The following is a 20584-nucleotide window of genomic DNA, read 5'->3' as shown; positions in this document are numbered from 1 at the left end:
GGATTCTTCATTAAATCCATTGCCCAGCACCGATCCTCTATGTACCCGTACGACGCACCTGCGCAGTGCGGTGCATATGCATGCACAGTTTTGCCGATATGTAACCTGATCGCAGTGCTGCAAAAAGTTGCTAGCGAGCGATCAACTTGGACCCCCACAGTCCATGCTCAAATGTAGTAACTGCATCTGCCATAGGATTGGTGCAGGTTTTGATGGTGCACCAATACGGATTTGCATCACTGCAAGACATGCAAAGGGACACCTCAGTAGTCACTGCATTTGCATAAAGACGGCCGTGTCTTTGTGCAACTCAGAATTAGCCCCACAATCTTATTCAGTTTATTTACAGTTTAAAAGTATGCAATGCTTAGTCCCATTTTATAGGGTTGCCTCTTTATTGCATTATTAAATCCACTTACCATCTGATGGTAAAACACCAATTTGTTTTAAGTTTATGTAAGTTCAAAATAAAACATATCCTATTTTATGGGTCCTTATCCCATTCACACTTGTCGATGTCTATGACCGAGTCAGACTGCAGCTCTGAACATTGCTTGGTCCATTTCAGCACATTCCCCAAAATGTCTTGAAACACCTTTCTCATCAATTAACTAGTTCAACACAGGTGATGGCAATCATAAATGAAGAGGGAAGTCCAGGAGGACAGCATTTTGTACCTGATGGAGGAGTCGTGTTGTAGGGTATTACATGTGTTACTACAGAGGCAGGGAAAATGTTTTACTACAGGGGGAAATATATTACAGGTTGAGTATCCCATATCCAAATATTCCAAAATACGGAATATTCCGAAATACAGAATTTTTTGAGTGAGATAGTGAAACCTTTGTTTTCTGATGACTCAATGTACACAAACCTTGTTTAATACACAAAGTTATTCAAAATATTGGCTAAAATGACCTTCAGGCTGTATGTATAAGGTGTATATGTAACATAAATGCATTCTGTGCTTAGATTTAGGTCCCATCACCATGATATCTCCTTATGGTATGCAATTATTCCAAAATACGGAAAAATCCGATATCCAAAATACTTCTGGTCCCAAGCGTTTTGGATAAGGGATACTCAAATTGTACAACAGAGTTGGCGAGGATATAGGGGGTCATTCCGACCCGATGCAGTTTATTGCAGCGCAGCAAAGTAATACAGTTTTATATTAATGCTCTCAGATGAAAAAGGATGGGCATCCCCAAATTAGACTGAGATTCTCTGTCACTTTGCTATGAGTGACAACACATAACCAAAGATACATACAGTACAGTAGAATGAGTGCACTGCTGCTAGAGTTTCTTATAATAACTGGAGAGCTGCTATTCTTAAAGTACATGTTCACAAATATATTTAGCTATATAATCCACATATCTTGCATATTATGCAGTCACAGAACAGGATTCTTGGGTTCCCGTAATTTTATTTGGTAGAGGCTAATGCTGCACAAGAAACATTAAAACAGAGCCTGTGTTATATTGTGACTGTAAATAATGTAAATAGTACATGATTTTTGCAGCGTGTAATTTCCGTACAATTCAGGAGCAGTGAGCCAAGCGTTACAAGAATACTTTCTGTCATTCCAGGGTAATTTAAATATTTGTATTCTGTGTGATCTTTCAACGCCCAGCTATGCCAGTTGGGCAGACTTTAAAGAGAATTCAGGCGTTTGGCTCAGGCGTCCTGGTTCCGTTTCCAACCCAGCAGTGTGTTTTCTGGAGAGACTGGAGGCTTTGAGTGTCACATTACACCTGCTGCTTCCCTACATTCAAACTTTAGCAAAATCACAGCTTGGCACAACGCGACATACCAGAGCAGCTGTACCGGGCAGTGCACTCGGCAAAGTGGCATCAGGTTGCATTTCAATGAATGAATGAGCGCAAATGGGGCATCATGAAGCTATGCACTGTATACAGCTGTCACACGGAAACAATGGGAAAAAAGATTTGATCTAAATCAACATATGAATATGCCAAATATACAGTTTACAATAACAGAGTCTCTTACCCCCTCGTGTTTGCCAGATACAGGGATACACAAACAACCAGAAACAAACCTAGACAACTAATGAAGTGGAATGTAAAGTATTTAAACAGAGCACATATAACACATGCACGGTGCTGTAAACATATTGTGGTAATGCAGATGTTGGGAATCAGGCACTTGGGACATTCAGTGGATGGTCATGATGCAAATTCCGCCTATTTTGAAATATGATGTGGATAAAATCAGAAATTGGACATTCCCCAGACTGTGTGGATTATGTGACTTTTATTCAGACACCCTTGGATAATGCCAAAAGAAATACATTACATGGGTATTTTCTAAGGGAATTTCATGCTAGAGAAACAGCTGTAGGTACAATTGTTAAAGTTGGAGCTAAGGGAAAGGTAGGGACTATTTTATTTGGATCTACAGTATGCAATGCTTTGTAATTGCATACACCATAGACAGTAATTTGGATGTTTGAGAGACTATTTTTCAATCTCCTTGAAATTGTGCATGACGATTTCCATCTGGCTTCACCATGAAGCATACCTACTGTATTTGGGGTTTTCAGTATAGCCTCAAAATGCACAGCTGCTTGATGAGAGTTAAGAGTAAGTTCACCTGGATAATAATGAGCAAATCATATGTGTTCAAGGCTGCTCAGCAGCACTGATTGGGTTGATGTCCTGCTGAACAGTAACAGTGTAATTAATTAAAATATTCCTTTTTTAAGAAAGAGTCCACATAGAGGGGCTGATTTACAGGTGGACGGAGACGCAGTTGTGTCCAACTGAGACTTTATGTAAATGCCACTACCAAGTTTTCCGCTTGTGTACATCCATGTGCTTGACTGTGCAAGCACTGAAATGCCCTATAGGTGCTGAAATACAAATGAGTGTGTCTCTAAGTGCACCACCGGTCACACCATCAGAACTTTTCTCAGTCTGAATCCTATGTGAGCGGTTGAGCTTCTGTGTAAGCAACCAATTTCCCTGACACTCCAGTTACACTCCGATAATATGCCTATAAGATGGCCCATCACCATGTATGCGCTAAGCTACCTCCCAGTAACCGCCCAGGAATGCGCATCACTTTTCCAAAAGATTTCAGATACCGCCCTTGTGCATACATCTGTGTGACTGCACCTCACTGGTGTAATGCATGCACCATAGGAGTTTTTAGGAATTTTCACGCACACTGTCACGCTGTGGAGTACTAAAACTTTCTTACCTTTGCGATGTCTGTCCTGCTTGGCGCAGAGGGCTGGCCACACTGCTTCCACACATCACTCCCGGTTCAAGCAGGTGACAGCTGGCGTGGTTCTCAGGTGAAGTTCCGGCTGCTGCTGCAGTCTCTGTGAGCGGTGCTGCACTGTGTCTGCTGTCGCTGCCTGCAGTCATAGCATTGTCCTCCATGAGGTCTGCTTTCTGGTGTTTGAGCCTAGTCCAAAGTTCCCTCCAAAACCGGACCTGGCCGCTGCTATCTTGGATTCTATCACCTGATCCTCCATTGCCCAATCTCGGAGCTCCTTCCAACCAGCTGATCAGAACATCCAATCTCTGAGCAGTCTGTGCTATAAAGCTGAATTCCTGCTGACATCAAATAGTCAGTACAACAGTCTCTTCTCAGGAAGTAACAGCTCTGTGCTGAGCTCTTACATACTCAGTGATTCCTTTGATCCAGTTACAGCCTGGTAATTGTCAAGTCCGAGCATGTCTGCTATTATATCTGCATCCCTCTAGGACTTTCCAGTGTCATCATTCCGGATCCAGCCCAGTCATCACTTTAGTCCGTTCTGGTTCCATTCCGGCCAGCATTCCGGTTGCATTTCGATCACCATTGCTCTTACCATTCCGGCCAAGATTCCAGTTGCATTCTGGTCACCTATCCGGTTCTTCTTGCAGCATCAGCAGTGATCCACAATTTCAGCTTAAGAAAGTTATTGCTCATGTCATAACTGCCTTCACCAATAATTATTCTAAGTGTATATCCTCTGTACCTGCCAAATTCCAAATTCCATGCACAGAACCTGGTTAAAGCCTTCTCGCTTCACTCACACTCCCTCCAAGTCATCTCTACCCAAAAACGCCTGCTCAAGCCAAACCCTCAGACATCACACACACACAGTAGCAAACAATCGTAGAACTACAATAAAATTGGCATTGTGTGCTGCTCTGCATAAGACCCAGAAAAAGTGAAACATGTCAATAGTATTTGTCAACTTAATAGACTACCATGAATTTTGGTTCAAAACAAAATCTGACTGCCTCAGTACCTACATGATATTGGAAATATTGGAAATGAGCAGAGATTCTCAAAAGGACCACAAATTATTTCTGAAAATAATTTAGAAAAAAATTGGAAGTTAGAATATCCCTGCACAGTCCGAATCTGTGGAATCCGACAGGGGTCTGATGCGAACAGACTGTGAAAATAAAAGAAAAGATACTACTTCACCAGCGCCTGCCCCGTTTGTAATGGAGCAAATCCACCTCTTACTTTCCGTTGATTTCTCCTAATTAGGAGCACTCATATCAATGGGTGACCGGAAAAAGAGGAGAATGCAAAGAATAGTGTAATACCATAAAAACAAGTATTTAATGTCATCAACTTTCTAAAAAAAACACACAATATTATAATTCCAATATGGAAGATGCTGGTATATTGACACAACATGTGTCACAATGGACAAAAGACATTCACAGAAATGAATCCACCCTCATGAGAAAAACAGAAGCAATGGCTGATTACCGATTCCTGGTGAACTGATTTGCGTCAGTTCTAAAGCGCATGTGAATCCAGGTAATTCCTCCCAGCTGCAGCAAGGGGATCTCCCGGTCTCAGTTTTATCCAGGCGTAGGCTCAGTCCATAGACATCAGTGTCAGCATGTGGGGGGTAAACAGGCAAGGTACCCACGCGTTCCGACCCGCCTCGGGTCTTTCTCAAGGTCTGCTGCCAAAATGGAATGTCTCACTGGCTCCAATGGCCCCAATTATATCCCTCCCCTCCGAATCCTATTGGTCCCAGCACGGCTGATCCCTATACATTAATCACCTATATGTCCGTGATCTTTGCGTGCTGAGACCAAGTCCTCCTCTGTGCGTACCGCTGCCATGGTAACTCCAATCGTCGGGTCCCTCTTGCGGTCACGTGACCGCGGTCACATGATCGTTGGCTTCCGTCATCACGCTCCAGTACGGACGCAGGATGTCTGTTCTCGTGACGTGTAGCCGCTGTCAACGTAGTCTCCCTCCCATTCCATTGGAAGGTGGTGTTCAATACATTATGCAGACACGGCCCATTCACTGGAGCATATCACGTGACCGTAGCTGACATCACTGTTCCGTTCCTCTCGGCATTTGCCGTTACTATAGGAATCCTCTTAGAATCGGAGGAAGGTTTTCCCTAGTACTGATCACATTTATATGATTTAAACGTCCGTAGACACCAATCCAATATTGCACTATATCCAATAAAAGAATACAGAATTACTATTAGCATACAATTATAGCAAAATAGTATTTAAATTCAGCTTTTACAAAGGAAAGGACCCTTCACCATTAGTAGGATTAAACACTATATTTTTTTTATATATTATTATAGATATATAAAGAGTGAAAGAAGTAAGAAATTTAAAGGAACCATTTTATTTCAAACTCCAGGTTCAGGCCCCCTGGCTGAAGGGTGCCCAGATCGTAAATCGTTCTCATCTCAGTTTTAGCCAGTTGTTGCGCTAAATCTCGCCTTCGCCAGTGTCCCTTTACCCATTTTAGGCCTATAAATCTCTTTATTGCCCTGGTGGAGCATTCATGTTGTTTTTTGAAATGATCAGAGAGGGCATGTGTCTCTAGCCCTCTTCTGATATTTCTTAAATGCTCCCCCCATCGCACTTTTAAGGGCCTCGAGGTCCTCCCAATGTAGAATAAATTGCAGTCACATTCTATCGCGTATACAACATTTTTTGTGTTGCATGTGATGAAGTCCTTGATCTCAGATCTTTTTCCATTAATGGAAACTTCACTCGTTTTACTTTGATCTTTCACTTCTCTACATGCAATGCAATTCATACACCGGTGGAATCCTTGAGTCTTGATTCCTGGTCGTGCAGTTGGGGGTAATGCACTACGGACAAGGCTGTTACCCAGATTAGGTGCTTTTCTGTATACACATTTTATTTTCTGGGGAAGCTGTGGGCCCAAAATAGGGTCCTTCTGTAAGATCCCCCAGTGTTTGTTGAATATTTTTTCAATGGATTTGGATTGATCGTTGAAGGTAGTTACAAAAGCCCACTGGAAGTCTCCCTGATTCTCATTTGGTTGTGATTCCGATTTTTTCTTCAGAAGGAGATTTCTATCGATCTCATTAACTTCCCTAGCGGCTTCTGCCACTGCCTCCATTTTATATCCGCATGACACAAACTTTGTTTGCATTTCCCTAGCTTGTTCAGAATACACTTCCCTAGTGGAGCAATATCTCCTTACCCTCTTCAATTGCCCTACCGGTATGGTTTGCAGCCAGTTTGGGTGATGGCAACTACTGGCGTTGATATAGCTAAGTGAATCCGTAGGTTTCACATAATTCTTTGTATGAATGCGGTTTCCCTCAACATATATAGTTAGATCCAAGAAATGTATACTTTCCTTACTTTTAGTAAATGTAAGCTCAATATTCAACAGATTCTGGTTCAGGTACATACAGAAGTCGTGCAAGGACGTTTCATCTCCTTGCCATATAAAGAGGACATCGTCTATGAATCTGGACCAGGACACCAAGCTCGCCCCGAACTGATGGCTATTCCAGACATATTCTGTTTCCCAACACCCCATGAAGATGTTGGCATAGCTCGGGGCGAAATTGGTGCCCATGGTGGTCCCGACTTTTTGTAAATAGAAATCGTCCTTAAAGGCAAAGTAATTATTTTGGAGTGTGAACATCACGCCCTCTGTGATGAACTCTTGCATCCCTTCGTTTAGTGTACTTTCCTGTAAATACTTTTGTATTGCTTTTATACCATCTTTGTGGTCTATGATGGTGTATAGAGACCGTACGTCGGCCGTCACCAGGGTATAATCCTCCTTCCATTCGACCCCCTCCAACAATCTTAATACATCCGAGGTGTCCTTCAGGTGTGATTTGTTCAAGAGGACCAAAGGTTGGAGGTGGTAATCGATGAATTCCGATAACCCCGCTGTCACAGAATCAATCCCGGATACTATAGGTCTCCCCGGAGGATTATTGAGGTCTTTATGGACCTTGGGGAGCACATATAGCACCGGGATGACAGGTTCTTGATTGATAAGGAATTTTTGTTCCTTTTCACTGATGACGTTCTTCATCCTATATTTGTCTATGAAAAGTTTCATTTTATCCATAATGTTGTCTGTAGGGTCAGAGCGTAACTTATGATAAGTGGTCCTATCATCCAACTGGCGCATTACTTCAGCCTCGTATTTTTCCTTATCCATTAGGACTACCCCCCCCCCCCCCCCCACCTTTATCGGTGGGTTTGATGATTATATCTGAGAGGTCTCTCAGATTCTTGAGGGCTTGTCTCTCCTTATATGTTAAATTGGATTTTTTGTTTTTTATCTCGATTTTATTCAAATCATCATGTACTAGGGTGTAGAATGTTTCCAAAAAGTTGCCCTTTATATACGAAGGATAAAAAATTGACTTAGGCTTAAAGGGAGTTGAATCTACCTGTTCTGTTATTTCAGGTGCGCCTGTTTCCTTACTCAGAAAGAATTTCTTTACAGTTAGCTTTCTGATGTATTTTTGCAAATCAACAAAGGTGGAGAATTTGTTTATAGTGTTGGAAGGGGCAAATTTTAAGCCCCTCTCAAGCACAGCAATCTCTCCTTTTGTGAGGAGGTGGGAGCTTAGGTTAAACATTTTCACTTTGCCTTTCTCCAATACTTCCTCCTTCTCTTTTTCACCCTTTTCCCTTCTATTCTTTGTTCTTTTTTTCTTCTTGTATATTTTTCTCCGTAGATGGTCTTTTATAGTTCTTTTTGGGCCACCTCCCCTTTTGCCCCGTTTCTTATTAGTTGTTATCTGTACCAGTTTCTGTCCCTGCTCCCCTCTAAAAAAGGAGAACGGACCTGGTTTCCCTCATTTTGAAGGGTGTGGAATCTGTTTCGTATTCCTATTTCTTGTCTAGGAGTCTCTTGTACAAATCTACCTCTGTCATTCACATTTCTATGTTTCCATTGAGGATAGGGTTCTTTTCTATGTAATGTCGAATTGTGTTTGTCTTCTCTTCTATTTACATAATTATCTGCTACACTGTAATTTCTTTCCACATATGGTGGTGTCCTTTCTCTATATCTCCATTGTGGTGTCTCATTCTTTTTTCCTTGACCTTCTTCATCTCTCCCATATTCTAATGTGGTGGGTTTCTTTTTAACTGGTTGCTTCTTCTTTAATGTGGGGATCTGTGTAGTATTCCCTCTATTTGCGTTTATTTCCCTATTTTCTTCATTTTCAGTTTCTTTTAACTGTATTTTATCTCTATTGAATTTTTTTATCTTACGATCCACTATAATTTTCTCATTTTTTCCAATATTAATTTCTACCCTTTTCTCCAAATCTTTATATTCCTTTGTATCAATAAAGGGTATAGTCCACTCTCTATAGGTTTTGATCTCCTCTTCTAATTTACCCATTTCCTCTCTTCTATCTTGAATAATGAGAGTCATTAGGTTGAATGAACAGTCTCTCAGTATGGTTTCCCACTTGCTTTTGAAACTGTCACTTGCAGTAGTGAAGGAAGCAGTTTTTGCAATGAGGAGTCCCTTAGGAATCATCTGGTGAGAGACGTACTTCTCCAAAGTCACCGTCTCCCACCAGATTCTATTTTCCCTTAACATTACGTTCTCCAATTTTCTCATTACGCTTTCTAAATCCTCGTCCACCACAGGGGTATATTCCCCATCCTCCTTGAAAACTTTCTCTAAGACAGTTTTCCTATTTTCTCTGTAATTAAACATGGTTGCAGCACTACAGGAACTGACTGAATGGAAAAGACAAGTAACGTTTGAATAGAAAAAGACAGTACCCAACAGTGCGCAGAGGCGACTAGTCAGTGCAGTATCTTAAGAAGGGGCTTTTCCAACCCCAAAAGATAAATAGTGAAAATAAAAGAAAAGATACTACTTCACCAGCGCGTGCCCCGTTTGTAATGGAGCAAATCCACCTCTTACTTTCCATTGATTTCTCCTAATTAGGAGCACTCATATCAATGGGTGACCGGAAAAAGAGGAGAATGCAAAGAATAGTGTAACACCATAAAAACAAGTATTTAATGTCATCAACTTTCTAAAAAAAACACACAATATTATAATTCCAATATGGAAGATGCTGGTATATTGACACAACATGTGTCACAATGGACAAAAGACATTCACAGAAATGAATCCACCCTCATGAGAAAAACAGAAGCAATGGCTGATTACCGATTCCTGGTGAACTGATTTACGTCAGTTCTAAAGCGCATGTGAATCCAGGTAATTCCTCCCAGCTGCAGCAAGGGGATCTCCCGGTCTCAGTTTTATCCAGGCGTAGGCTCAGTCCATAGACATCAGTGTCAGCATGTGGGGGGTAAACAGGCAAGGTACCCACGCGTTCCGACCCGCCTCGGGTCTTTCTCAAGGTCTGCTGCCAAAATGGAATGTCTCACTGGCTCCAATGGCCCCAATTATATCCCTCCCCTCCGAATCCTATTGGTCCCAGCACGGCTGATCCCTATACATTAATCACCTATATGTCCGTGATCTTTGCGTGCTGAGACCAAGTCCTCCTCTGTGCGTACCGCTGCCATGGTAACTCCAATCGTCGGGTCCCTCTTGCGGTCACGTGACCGCGGTCACATGATCGTTGGCTTCCGTCATCACGCTCCAGTACGGACGCAGGATGTCTGTTCTCGTGACGTGCAGCCGCTGTCAACGTAGTCTCCCTCCCATTCCATTGGAAGGTGGTGTTCAATACATTATGCAGACACAGCCCATTCACTGGAGCATATCACGTGACCGTAGCTGACATCACTGTTCCGTTCCTCTCGGCATTTGCCGTTGCTATAGGAATCCTCTTAGAATCGGAGGAAGGTTTTCCCTAGTACTGATCACATTTATATGATTTAAACGTCCGTAGACACCAATCCAATATTGCACTATATCCAATAAAAGAATACAGAATTACTAGTAGCATACAATTATGATGCGAACAGACTGCCCAGAGAACAGCAATTTTAATCAATGAGATGTTTTATCATTTGTGGCTTTGAGCTGCAACCTGGAATTCTGAGCATCATTCTCAACTTGTGGCCTACGGGGCGGGGGCGGAACTCCCGGAGGCAACGGAGTCTGTTGCCACTGGGCTCCAGCACTGAAGGGGGCACCTGGCTCCTCCACTGTCCTCCATCCTGGACCCTGCCCTTCTCATACTTCAATAGAAGATCCACGAGCAGAGGCGGAGCGCCGATCAGCATCAATGGGGCGCGCTGCCTCTGTGACCTAGAGACTCAGTAGGGCGAAGGGGTCACTAAAAGACCCCATCTCGAGCGGGGACACATAAAAGGACTCACTCACTGCCATTCAGTGGCTGCCTTAGAGCTGAGAGGGCTGTGGAATATGCGGCAAACAATAGCAGAAGGAGCAGAGCAGGGTGTACTGCAACCGCCCCCATGACCATTCACCCTGATTGAGAGAGGGCTACACGGTTCAGACAGTGAGGCCAGAAGAAGGAACGCAGCTCCCAACGAGCACCATGGCGGACAAGGAGGGAAGGTAAGTGTGGACTGTGTAGAAAGTTTGCTGCTCTTGTGCAGGAGGCACCGAGAGTCTCCCCTCTGCCGGGAAACTCTAGGGGTGAGAACATAGCCGCCCAGCCACATAAGGAGGAGCATCAGTGTGTGGCACCCCGGGTGCCCGTCTTAATCACCCAGCGTCCCGCAGAGCAGCAGAAGTTTTTGTGCACCTCACCCTGTGCCGTTCCCTCTTTCTCCGTCTCTCTCTTTCTCCCCAGCTCTGTCTCCCTGTCTCCTCAACTCTCTCTCTCTATCTCTCTATCTCGCTCAGTCTGCCTCTTTTTCCATCTCTCTCCCCCTCTTCCTGTGTGCCTGTCTCCCTCTCTCTGTGTCTCTCTCCCCTCCCTGTCTCTCTCCCTCGCTTCTCGCTCTCCCTAGCTCTGTCTCCCTCTCCCTGTCTTTCTCTCCCCGTCTGTCTCTCCCTGTCCGTCTCTCTCCCTCATCTCTCTCTCTCCCTGTCCCTGTCTCTCTCCTTCTCTGTCTCTCTCCCTGGCAGCAGGGTTGGACTGGTACACAGGGGTACAGGGGAAACCCCCAGTGAGCCCCACTGACTGGGGGATTACCTCCTCCTCAAGGTATCAGGTTCCAAACTGTGCAGTTGAATTATACCGCATACATATGTTACATTATACTGCACAGGACTGTGGTGTATTCTCTACAGTGCATTGCGGTTATTAATCTTCTACATTATCATGCATGCCCTAGCAGTATTTACTATACAGGGTGATTCAAAAGTCGCAGTACACCCTTTTGTTTCAAAAACTGTGCAGAAAATGGGAAAACTGAATACTCTAGTAAGGTATCGGTGAGGTGGGCTATCTTTTAGGGTATGTACCTAACATGGGCACCATCTTGAAATCGACCATCTTGAATCTAAGTCAGTTTTCCCACTTTCTGCACAGTTTTTGAAACAAAAGGGTGTACTGCGACTTTGACAAGGGTGTACTGCAACTTTTGAATCACTCTGTATATATTTCTGAAGGGGCCCAAACCATGCACTCTCTAATGGTTAGTCAAACCTCTGTGGCAGCTGACCATACCCCCTCTGGAGCCTGGCCACATTTCTAAACATGGGCCCCAACTACTACTACTACTACTACTACTACAATCCACTGGTGGGCCCTTCATACCTCAATCCAACACTGCCTGGCAGTGAAAGAGTTTAATTTGCAATTTCTATACAGTATGCTTTGCAAATGAGCAAAATAAAGAACACTTAACTCTATGATATAAATACTTCCAATCGAGTCATTATAATCACATTGAGTGCAGTATGTTCATACAACTGTGAAAATTTGATGATGTTATGCAAGGATTTTTCCGGCAATTACCATAGAAATACTTGGAAATAAATGCCCCTCTCAAATCTGCACATTTTAAATCTGCCCCACCTGCAGTGCAACATGGATTTACTAAGGTGAAAAGGGGGTAATTCAGACCTGATCGCTCGCTAGCTGTTTTTTGCAGTCCTGCGTTCACATTGTCACCGCCCATCGGGGAGTGTATTTTAGCTGTGCAAGTGTGCGATCACATGTGCAGCCGAGCGGTACAAAAATATCTTGTGCAGTTTCTGAGTAGCCCAGGACTTACTCAGCCACTGCGCTCACATCAACCTGTCCGGGACCAGAATTGACGTCAGACACCCGCCCTGCAAACCCTTGGGAACGCCTGAGTTTTTCCACACTCCCAGAAAACGGTCAGTTGCCTCCCACAAATGCCTTCTTCCTGTCAATCACCTTGCGATCGCCCGTGCAAATGGATTCTTCGCACAAACCCATCGCTGAGTGGCGATCCGCTTTGTACCCGTGTGACGTGCCTGCACATTGCGGTGCATACGCATGCGCAGTTCTGACCTGATCGCAGCGCTGCAAAAAACGCTAGTGAGTGATTTACCCCTTAAGTTATTTTCTCTTTTGTCTGCTTTGCTCCCTACACAGGATTAGTACCTACGTGAATCCAGCATTGACTCAAAGGATCACCATGCACATTCAATTTTATTTTATTGAATCAAATATTATGTTTTCATTTCAGAGGTTACTCAAGCAAAGAAAATAACTTTTGTTTGGGAAAATAACCTTAAAAAAAAAGTTAATTAGAAGTACATTGGGGATATGATTCCAACAGACTCAGCAGCAGTAAACACTATTGTAGTGAAATGACATTTAGAATGATTGGGCAGTGTAACATTTTAGTTCTCCAGCTTTGGTCCCAGGTGTTTGAGTCTATTCCTTTTGCTTACAATGCAAACGACTAGTGCCCACTAAGGATTTTAAATGTGGCCATGCACTTGGAGAGAGAGACAACTTTTTTCCTAACCAAAGATTAACGTTCTCCAGAGATAAATAAAGCAGTTACTGCAGAGATGTCTAGTAGCACCATTTAAACATATGGGTACAGTGACAAATACTGTATTATTATTCTATAGACAAATGGTACAAAAATAACTGTAAATATTCAAAGAAACTACAACAATCGAAACTTACAGTCAAGATTATTAAATGAATCAGTAAACATATTATTTCATATAAGAAAATCAGATAAGCATTAGGAAAAAAAAATTGTTTTGTTACCAGTGGAAATGTGCGCCAGACCATTTTGGCTGGATTTAGTTCTAATCCGTCATCTGGTTTTGGTTTTGCCTAAACGTTGAGCCTGGATTTGGTTGTGTTTTTTTGTATTTTTTGTTAAAAATTACCAAAAAAAGTTAAAATTGCATAGCTTAGTCCTTTTTTTGTTCCTACAATATTACTAACCTCAATGACATTAATTTCCAGTAATTTTTCTATTCATTTTGACCACCTCACAGCTGACAATATTGTTTACATCCACTGGCTGGTTACTAAGTGGCAGAGCAGCGGCACAAACACTCTGCAGTTTACAGCACATCTATGAAACATTGCCACACAGCAGTGGCCAAATGAAACATACACATGAGTTTACAAACGAAGCACTTCAGTGACAGGGACAGACACTTTTTGGCTGAAGTGCTTGGTTTGTTTGGGTCCCCACAAAACAAGTTACCAATGGGCTTATGGCAGCTAAGCCAAAAGCTTTGCAGTGGCAAGATGTCATCATCACTACTATACTCATCCTCACCCACATCAGTGTAAATCATAAATCACAGTGTAAATCATTGTCACACAATATAAACTCATCCCCACTGGAATCCACCATTACAGAGGTCTCTGTACTGTTGTTGTAATTGCCTGTAAAGGTTTTCCTCGTGGAATGTGTAGTTCATTTTGATGAACATTGTCTTTTCCACAATTTCAGGAAGTAGCCTCCTACACTGTGCTGAAAACTCTTTCTGAGTACACACTGGAGGGTGGGCAGCTTAAGTAATGCAAAGCCAGTTTGTACAGGGGCCTCCAAATTGCCTTTTTTCCTGTTCCATGTGTGGTGCATGTACACGTGGTTGGGAATATAGATTGTAAGCTCTACTGGGGCATGGACTGATGTAAATGGCCAAATATTCTCTAAAGCGCTGCGGAATATGTGTGTGCTATATATAATAACTGGTAATAAATAATAATAATACCACATCGTGGATGTGATACTTAGCACATCCCGCCCTGAGAGATATTGGGGTAGACAGAGAGATAGTGTAAATGTGTGGTAAGGAAGATGGAGGAGAGAGAGAGAGAGTTGGGAGGGGAGATAGAGAATTTGGGACAGGGGGAGAGAGAAAGGGAAAGGGGGAAGCACATCTGAGACCTACATCTGCTAAAGTGTATTTTTAGTCATTAATAAAACTAGGATGTTGTCACTGGAGAGTGGCGCTGGCACCAGGGAGGGAGGAACTGCAACAGAACGATCTGTGACTGGATATTAAACAGTGGCTGACGGTCTCTGGGGAGGGGTCAGCCAGCCACCAGGCAGGAAGATCAGGGTCATTAATACTCAGTAAGAAGCTGAACTCACAGAATCTGTGTGACAGCAGTTGCTGATGGGGTCTGGCCAAGGGGGAAGAGCCCTGATCTCCTGTTGGCCCAATCTGCCCCTATCACTTCAGTTGTGCTGCAGGCCCCAGGAGACCTGCCTGGTGCTTTGGTTGCCGGTATAGCCTTCCCACTGACCCGCCCCCAGCAGTAGTGCCTGCATAGCCCAATATCCCCCTTCTGTGGCTTAGTTGCTCCCCTGCTTCCTGTCACATCTGCTATGATTAATGTTAGCGAGGCAGAGTCTCCAGGAGCCAATATTTCTGTAGGGTAATCACAATTATGCACCTCAAGAGCAGAGCTGAATACAGTAGACTTCCCCTGCTCTACTGGATAAAAGATAAGAGAGTATCATTTCTTTCATATAGAGGTAGGGGTAATCTATTCAGCTTTGCTCCAGAGGTGCACAGTTGTGATTACCCCACTGCGATGCCAGCTCATCTGCTTCAGTCACATTCAAATTTCCGTACACTCATCAAGTCATGCTCCCCCACTGTTGTGTCTTCTCGGCTCATCTCCCAGCACACCACAGTGACTGATGGTACAGAAGTTGTAGCGGCATGCACTGGAGCCCTGGTACCCAGCAGCTGTCCAATGTGATGACAGTCGCCAACAGCGGCACCAGCTCAATAAAAATGTCCTAAATGAAATAGCCCTGTCATTTGGCCCCATGTGACTTTCCAAGCCCTATGCAGCCGCTTGTGCTGCTTTGCTGCTATTGGGTCACTAAGTTTAAACAATTCTTTTAGATCCGACCAGATGTCAAAGTGATATATTTTTTCTTATATATTTTTTTAACTATCAATTCAGCTCACACTGTGTGGATTCAAGGGCTTACGTGAAGTGAACAAAGTGCATTGGGGTACAGAGCATACTGTGGTAGACAGAGTGCACAGAATAGTATAAATAAATTATACAACAATATATTTTTTAATTGTCAGCTGGGCTCACACTGTGTGAAGTCACAGGGCTTACGTGAAGTGAACAAAGCACACTGGGGTACAGCGTACTGAGGTGCAGTGCACACAACAGTACAAACAAATTATACAACAATATACTTTTTTTTTTTACTTTTTTTACTTTTTTATATGTACGTGAAGTTAACAAAGCGCACTGGGGTACAGCATACTGGGCTGCAGTGCGCAGATCAGTACAAATAATAAAACAATATTTGTTTTATTCTTTTTCTAACTTTTTTAACTTTTTAACTTTTTTATATGTACGTAAACAAAGTGCTCTAGGGTGCAGCATACTGGGGTGCAGTACGCAGAACAGTACAAACAAACTTTTCTGCAAATGACAATACACACTAGTGCTTATATGTGAACACAGTAGTGGGATATGGCCTGCGGAATGCAGCACCACTGTGTGATGTTTTGCCTCAATTTGGAATCTGAACCAGGCGGGAAATGCCGAGCTGCAGCTCGGATTGACTCTGGAAGTTCAGGAACACTCTGATTAGAGGTAATCAGAATCATTCATCTCTAGTTACCAGCATATTTAGTTATTTACAGTATACTATTTTTTCCTCAACAGTAAGCCACTTATTACACTTGAAATATATATTGTTTTATTATTGCACGAGCTATAGAAATCAGTGGGTTAGACATATCAGACCTTTTAAAGAGGACAGGTGGAGAAGTTTCCCAGTGCAATTATTCATCTTCTAACTATAATTTTTTAGAATGTACTAGATAAATGATAGGTAAAAGCTGTGGGTTGCTATGGGACTCCTCCGTTTTTTTGATGCATCTCCACCAGTGTCCCTTCGCTGCATCTCTCACTTTCAAAGTGTTTACATTAGTTCTTGTTATGCTCCTGCAGTAATCCAGCATGGAGATTGAACCATTGATGGTGCCATCGGGCTTAACATCACTGTCATAAAACCATTGATGGAGAGCCATTGATATTTTACACCATTTCTCTGCTACGGGACAATCAGATATAGTGGTAGAGCTTTGCGACACGACAGCAGGGTCATTGATGGTGGAAATCCATCATAGCTTTGCCATTAATTGCAGATCCCTCGACCATTGGTGGCAAACCATTGATGGTCAATGGCCATCCTTACTCCAGTATAAAACTGCAGCACCACAATAGCATGTCTTATAGCTCCCTTCTTAATTAAAATCTAGTACAGTGGTGGGCATTTACATCTCAGCTATGACTCACCACTGGTCTTCCTCTTGCTATAGGGAACGGGGGAGAATAGGAAAATACAGGTCATGGGGAGGGGAGATTAGTATCAAAGAATTTATTTTGAGCTATGATCTTGTAAGGTAAAGCTCAACTGCTGATATTCAAAACTACTTTTTTTCCCTATAGGGCTTTAGGATTTGTTGCAAAATCTTTCAATATGTGCTATCTTTTTATCTTGTTTGTTTGTTGCTGAACGATAAAGATCAATGACTTCACACTTTGAGGTTAGCCTAGAGCATTTATGATGTTGCATCTGTTTCATCATAAATTAATATGAAACAAATCGAGACTGATGATGTGTTAGTCAGCTTGGACTGTACACTGAAGATACATGGGAAGCTGAAGTTGGCCCTGTGTCTAGATGGGCGCTCTTCCATCCAATATGCTGGAAAAAATAAACATTGAACAATACAGTGCTATTCACATTTGATGTGGATTTTATTTTTCCTTAATAATCAATTTTTGCTAAAAGCACATTCAAATGCCGGCCGGCAATGCACAAACAATAATGATAAAAAATATATATATATTACAATCAACTAAGTAATAATCACACTGATTATGGATAAAATCTTTCACCTATATATTATAAGCACAATGATTCTAAATTCTAATCTGTTTTATATTAAGACAGAAATTTACATGCATACAATTAATCCACCTGTTTGTCTTCTCATGTAAATATCTTATTGCTGTTGTGATACTAGGACACACAGCACAGGATATTTGTGACCGAGCCCACCAGCCAGCCAGCTCAGCACAGTCTCTGTGGAGAGGAGAAACCTTTCACCTTTACCTGCTCACGGACTCCTGACAAGGCCGAGGGTAGTGCGTACCGGCCGGGAGGAAAACGGAGCACAGTTCCTTTGGAAAGGGGGAAAAAATCCTTCAACATTACCCGTTCATGGACTCCGGATAAGGCCGAGGTTAGTGCTCACCGGCCGGGAGGAGAACGGAGCACACTGCGGATAAAAGCCGCTCAACCCTAACGAAAAGGCTTTTGTGGAGCATCAGCCAGGAGGAGCATTACCATCTTTGTGCCTAAACAGAGGCTATTTCACGGTATTTTCAATTATCATATACACAGTGACATATTCATCATACATGCATTAACTTTATCCATGAACCACACTTAATATCTCCGAATCAGTCCACCATAGGATTGGTCGTATCCATTGGGAATATATGCACTTTATTAACCCGGGATCCATGGACATAAGTGTGGTCTAATTTTGCTATAGAGACACATGTCTATAAAGTGTCAGACCAAACAGCAATAAGATATTTACATGAGAAGACAAACAGGTGGATTAATTGTATGCATGTAAATTTCTGTCTTAATATAAAACAGATTAGAATTTAGAATCATTGTGCTTATAATATATAGGTGAAAGATTTTATCCATAATCAGTGTGATTATTACTTAGTTGATTGTAATATATATATATTTTTTATCATTATTGTTTGTGCATTGCCGGCCGGCATTTGAATGTGCTTTTAGCAAAAATTGATTATTAAGGAAAAATAAAATCCACATCAAATGTGAATAGCGCTTTCTCATTTTTTCGTTTTTTCTGTTTCCTTATTAGGGGCGAAATACCAATTGCCCCTGAGAGAGCTGCTTACGCACTTGTTTAAATCATAGCGCCTGGCATTTTCTCTTGAACAATACAGTGTTTTACTTTAAGGTCTGTAGTTTAAAAGGGCAATCTTCACACACTCTTGTTTTTGTTTATTTTAAAAAGTAAGTTTTGTACCTTTTTGCAGAGCAAGATTAAGAGCCATATGTGCCTGAGGCTGCATAAAATGGTGAATGGTCTAAAATGAGAAGCAGAGGAGCTTTGACCAGTGCTGTCTGGGTGTAGCCAGTGCTGTGTGGGTGTGGCCAATGATGTGTGGGTGTGGCCAGTGTTGTGTGGGTGTGGTCAGTACAGTGTGGGTGTGGGAAATGATATGTTCCATCGGACTAAGAATAAAACAGAGATACCTAAAAATGTAGAAATTTACTTATGCACTTGCGCTGTTTGCAAAAACATGTAATTTGTTTCCATGCAGATCAATCCGACTCAGAATCAGCCCTATTGTGTGCCATGTTTTCAAGAAATTCTTCTATCTAACTAAGTTGTCCTTTTGCAAAAATCTATCTGTTTTGCAGATTTTGGTGGCTACCATTGCAAAGCATCTGTTCCACCCAAGGAAGCATTAGTTTCTGCTTCTCTCTCAGTGTAACCTGACATATGAGTGGGAACCAATCAGTCATGTACCTTCTTGGCGGGTTCATCATGGCAAAGTAAAGGAGGTGGAAATTCCTGTAATGAAGTGTGGTGTTTCACTCTCCACACTACATACTCTAACTACAAAATTTGTCATCTGACTGTGGTTACCATGGTAACTGCAATCAAGTGAGGAAACTGTTAACCGTTAAGAGTAGTTTGAATCACAACTCTTACAGTGTGCTTATATTAAAGATTTTTTTTGTTTAGCATGGATTCATTCTTTTAAACTGATAATTAAGACTCTGTAACAAAATTGCTTGCAACTTAAATTCATTGCCAATATACAGAACTCGAATACAATTACAGTTCTCATCTACCATAAATGCTTTACAAAATTGCACAAAAGATCTGGCAATTGGTCAGTCAATTTATGCAGCAGAGGGAAGGATCATGGCTATAGAACAGCAGGGTTTTTTCTTTGAATTCATTGGTAACTTTTAGCTGTCGTTTTTCTGGGTATAATTACTGACATTTTACTTAGTTCATTGTTTCTCTAAAACCTATCTTTAGCTGAAGCTTGATTTGAAGTTCTATGGGCTTCATTCAGCATTAGTTACAAATGCGAATTACAGCACAATGAACGATTATCGCCACACTGCACATGCGGACACAACCATACACAAGAAAGTGCGCATGTGCTAAGTCTGGTTTTTGTGATCCTACATAGGTATCTGCAAACGCAGTAGTGATAGCATTTAGCTACGATAAAAAGGAGTGGTGGAGGCATGTCAGTGGGATGGGTCCACAATTTCTGCTATACGGGGTGTGTAGTGGGCGTGTCATCGGAGCTGCAATCACAATATGGGCCTAATTCAGCATGGATTGCTAACACTGCCCAACGGGAAGAAAAATTTGTTTGGTGCCTGGAATGTTAGTATTGATTTTGGTTATATTGGGCGTGCTAATTCCAAATACAAAAACAGTTTTTCTCTATCAGCTATACTTTTTGCGCATGCCCAAGCCATGGCACATCGCCATCTGGGCGACCTTCAGTCTGAGCAGGACGTTATTCGTCCTAGTTGTCAGAAACTTTCTGGGCAACCACAAAGCTCAAAACTATGCATAGCTAGAAAACTACATGCTCATTAATTTCAGAGACCTTGGATGTAATGTGAGCATAAAAGTTCATTACTTACACAGCCACTTGGACCGTGTCCCAGAAAATTTGGGTGATATGAGCAAAGAGCAAGGTGAAGATTTCACCACGACATTAAAACAAAGAAAGATCGCTACCAGGGAAGATGGGCTATACATATGATGGCAGATTACAGCTGGAACTTACAAAGAGACTGTCCAAACAAAGTCCATTCAAGAATGTCCCTAAACTAATTTTCTTTTCATTCATGGTTAAATTTTATTATTTTGAAGAAAA

General features: G+C 42.2%; 2 long non-coding RNA genes across 3 annotated transcripts in view; one reads left to right on the top strand and one right to left on the bottom strand.

Moving 5' to 3' along the window:
* The window catches only part of LOC134911799 (uncharacterized), a 67946-nt gene that overhangs the window by 1205 nt on the left and 46157 nt on the right, over positions 1-20584 (bottom strand). The gene's annotated exons all lie outside the window — the stretch shown is intronic.
* LOC134911800 (uncharacterized) overlaps positions 1-20584 on the top strand; it is a 48164-nt gene that overhangs the window by 12907 nt on the left and 14673 nt on the right. The gene's annotated exons all lie outside the window — the stretch shown is intronic.

This window comes from Pseudophryne corroboree, chromosome 4 (assembly GCF_028390025.1).
Source record: "Pseudophryne corroboree isolate aPseCor3 chromosome 4, aPseCor3.hap2, whole genome shotgun sequence".
In the NCBI taxonomy this organism is placed as follows: domain Eukaryota; kingdom Metazoa; phylum Chordata; class Amphibia; order Anura; family Myobatrachidae; genus Pseudophryne; species Pseudophryne corroboree.
The sequence above is the reverse complement of the archived record's forward strand: the minus strand, read 5'-3'. Positions and strand labels throughout refer to the sequence as shown.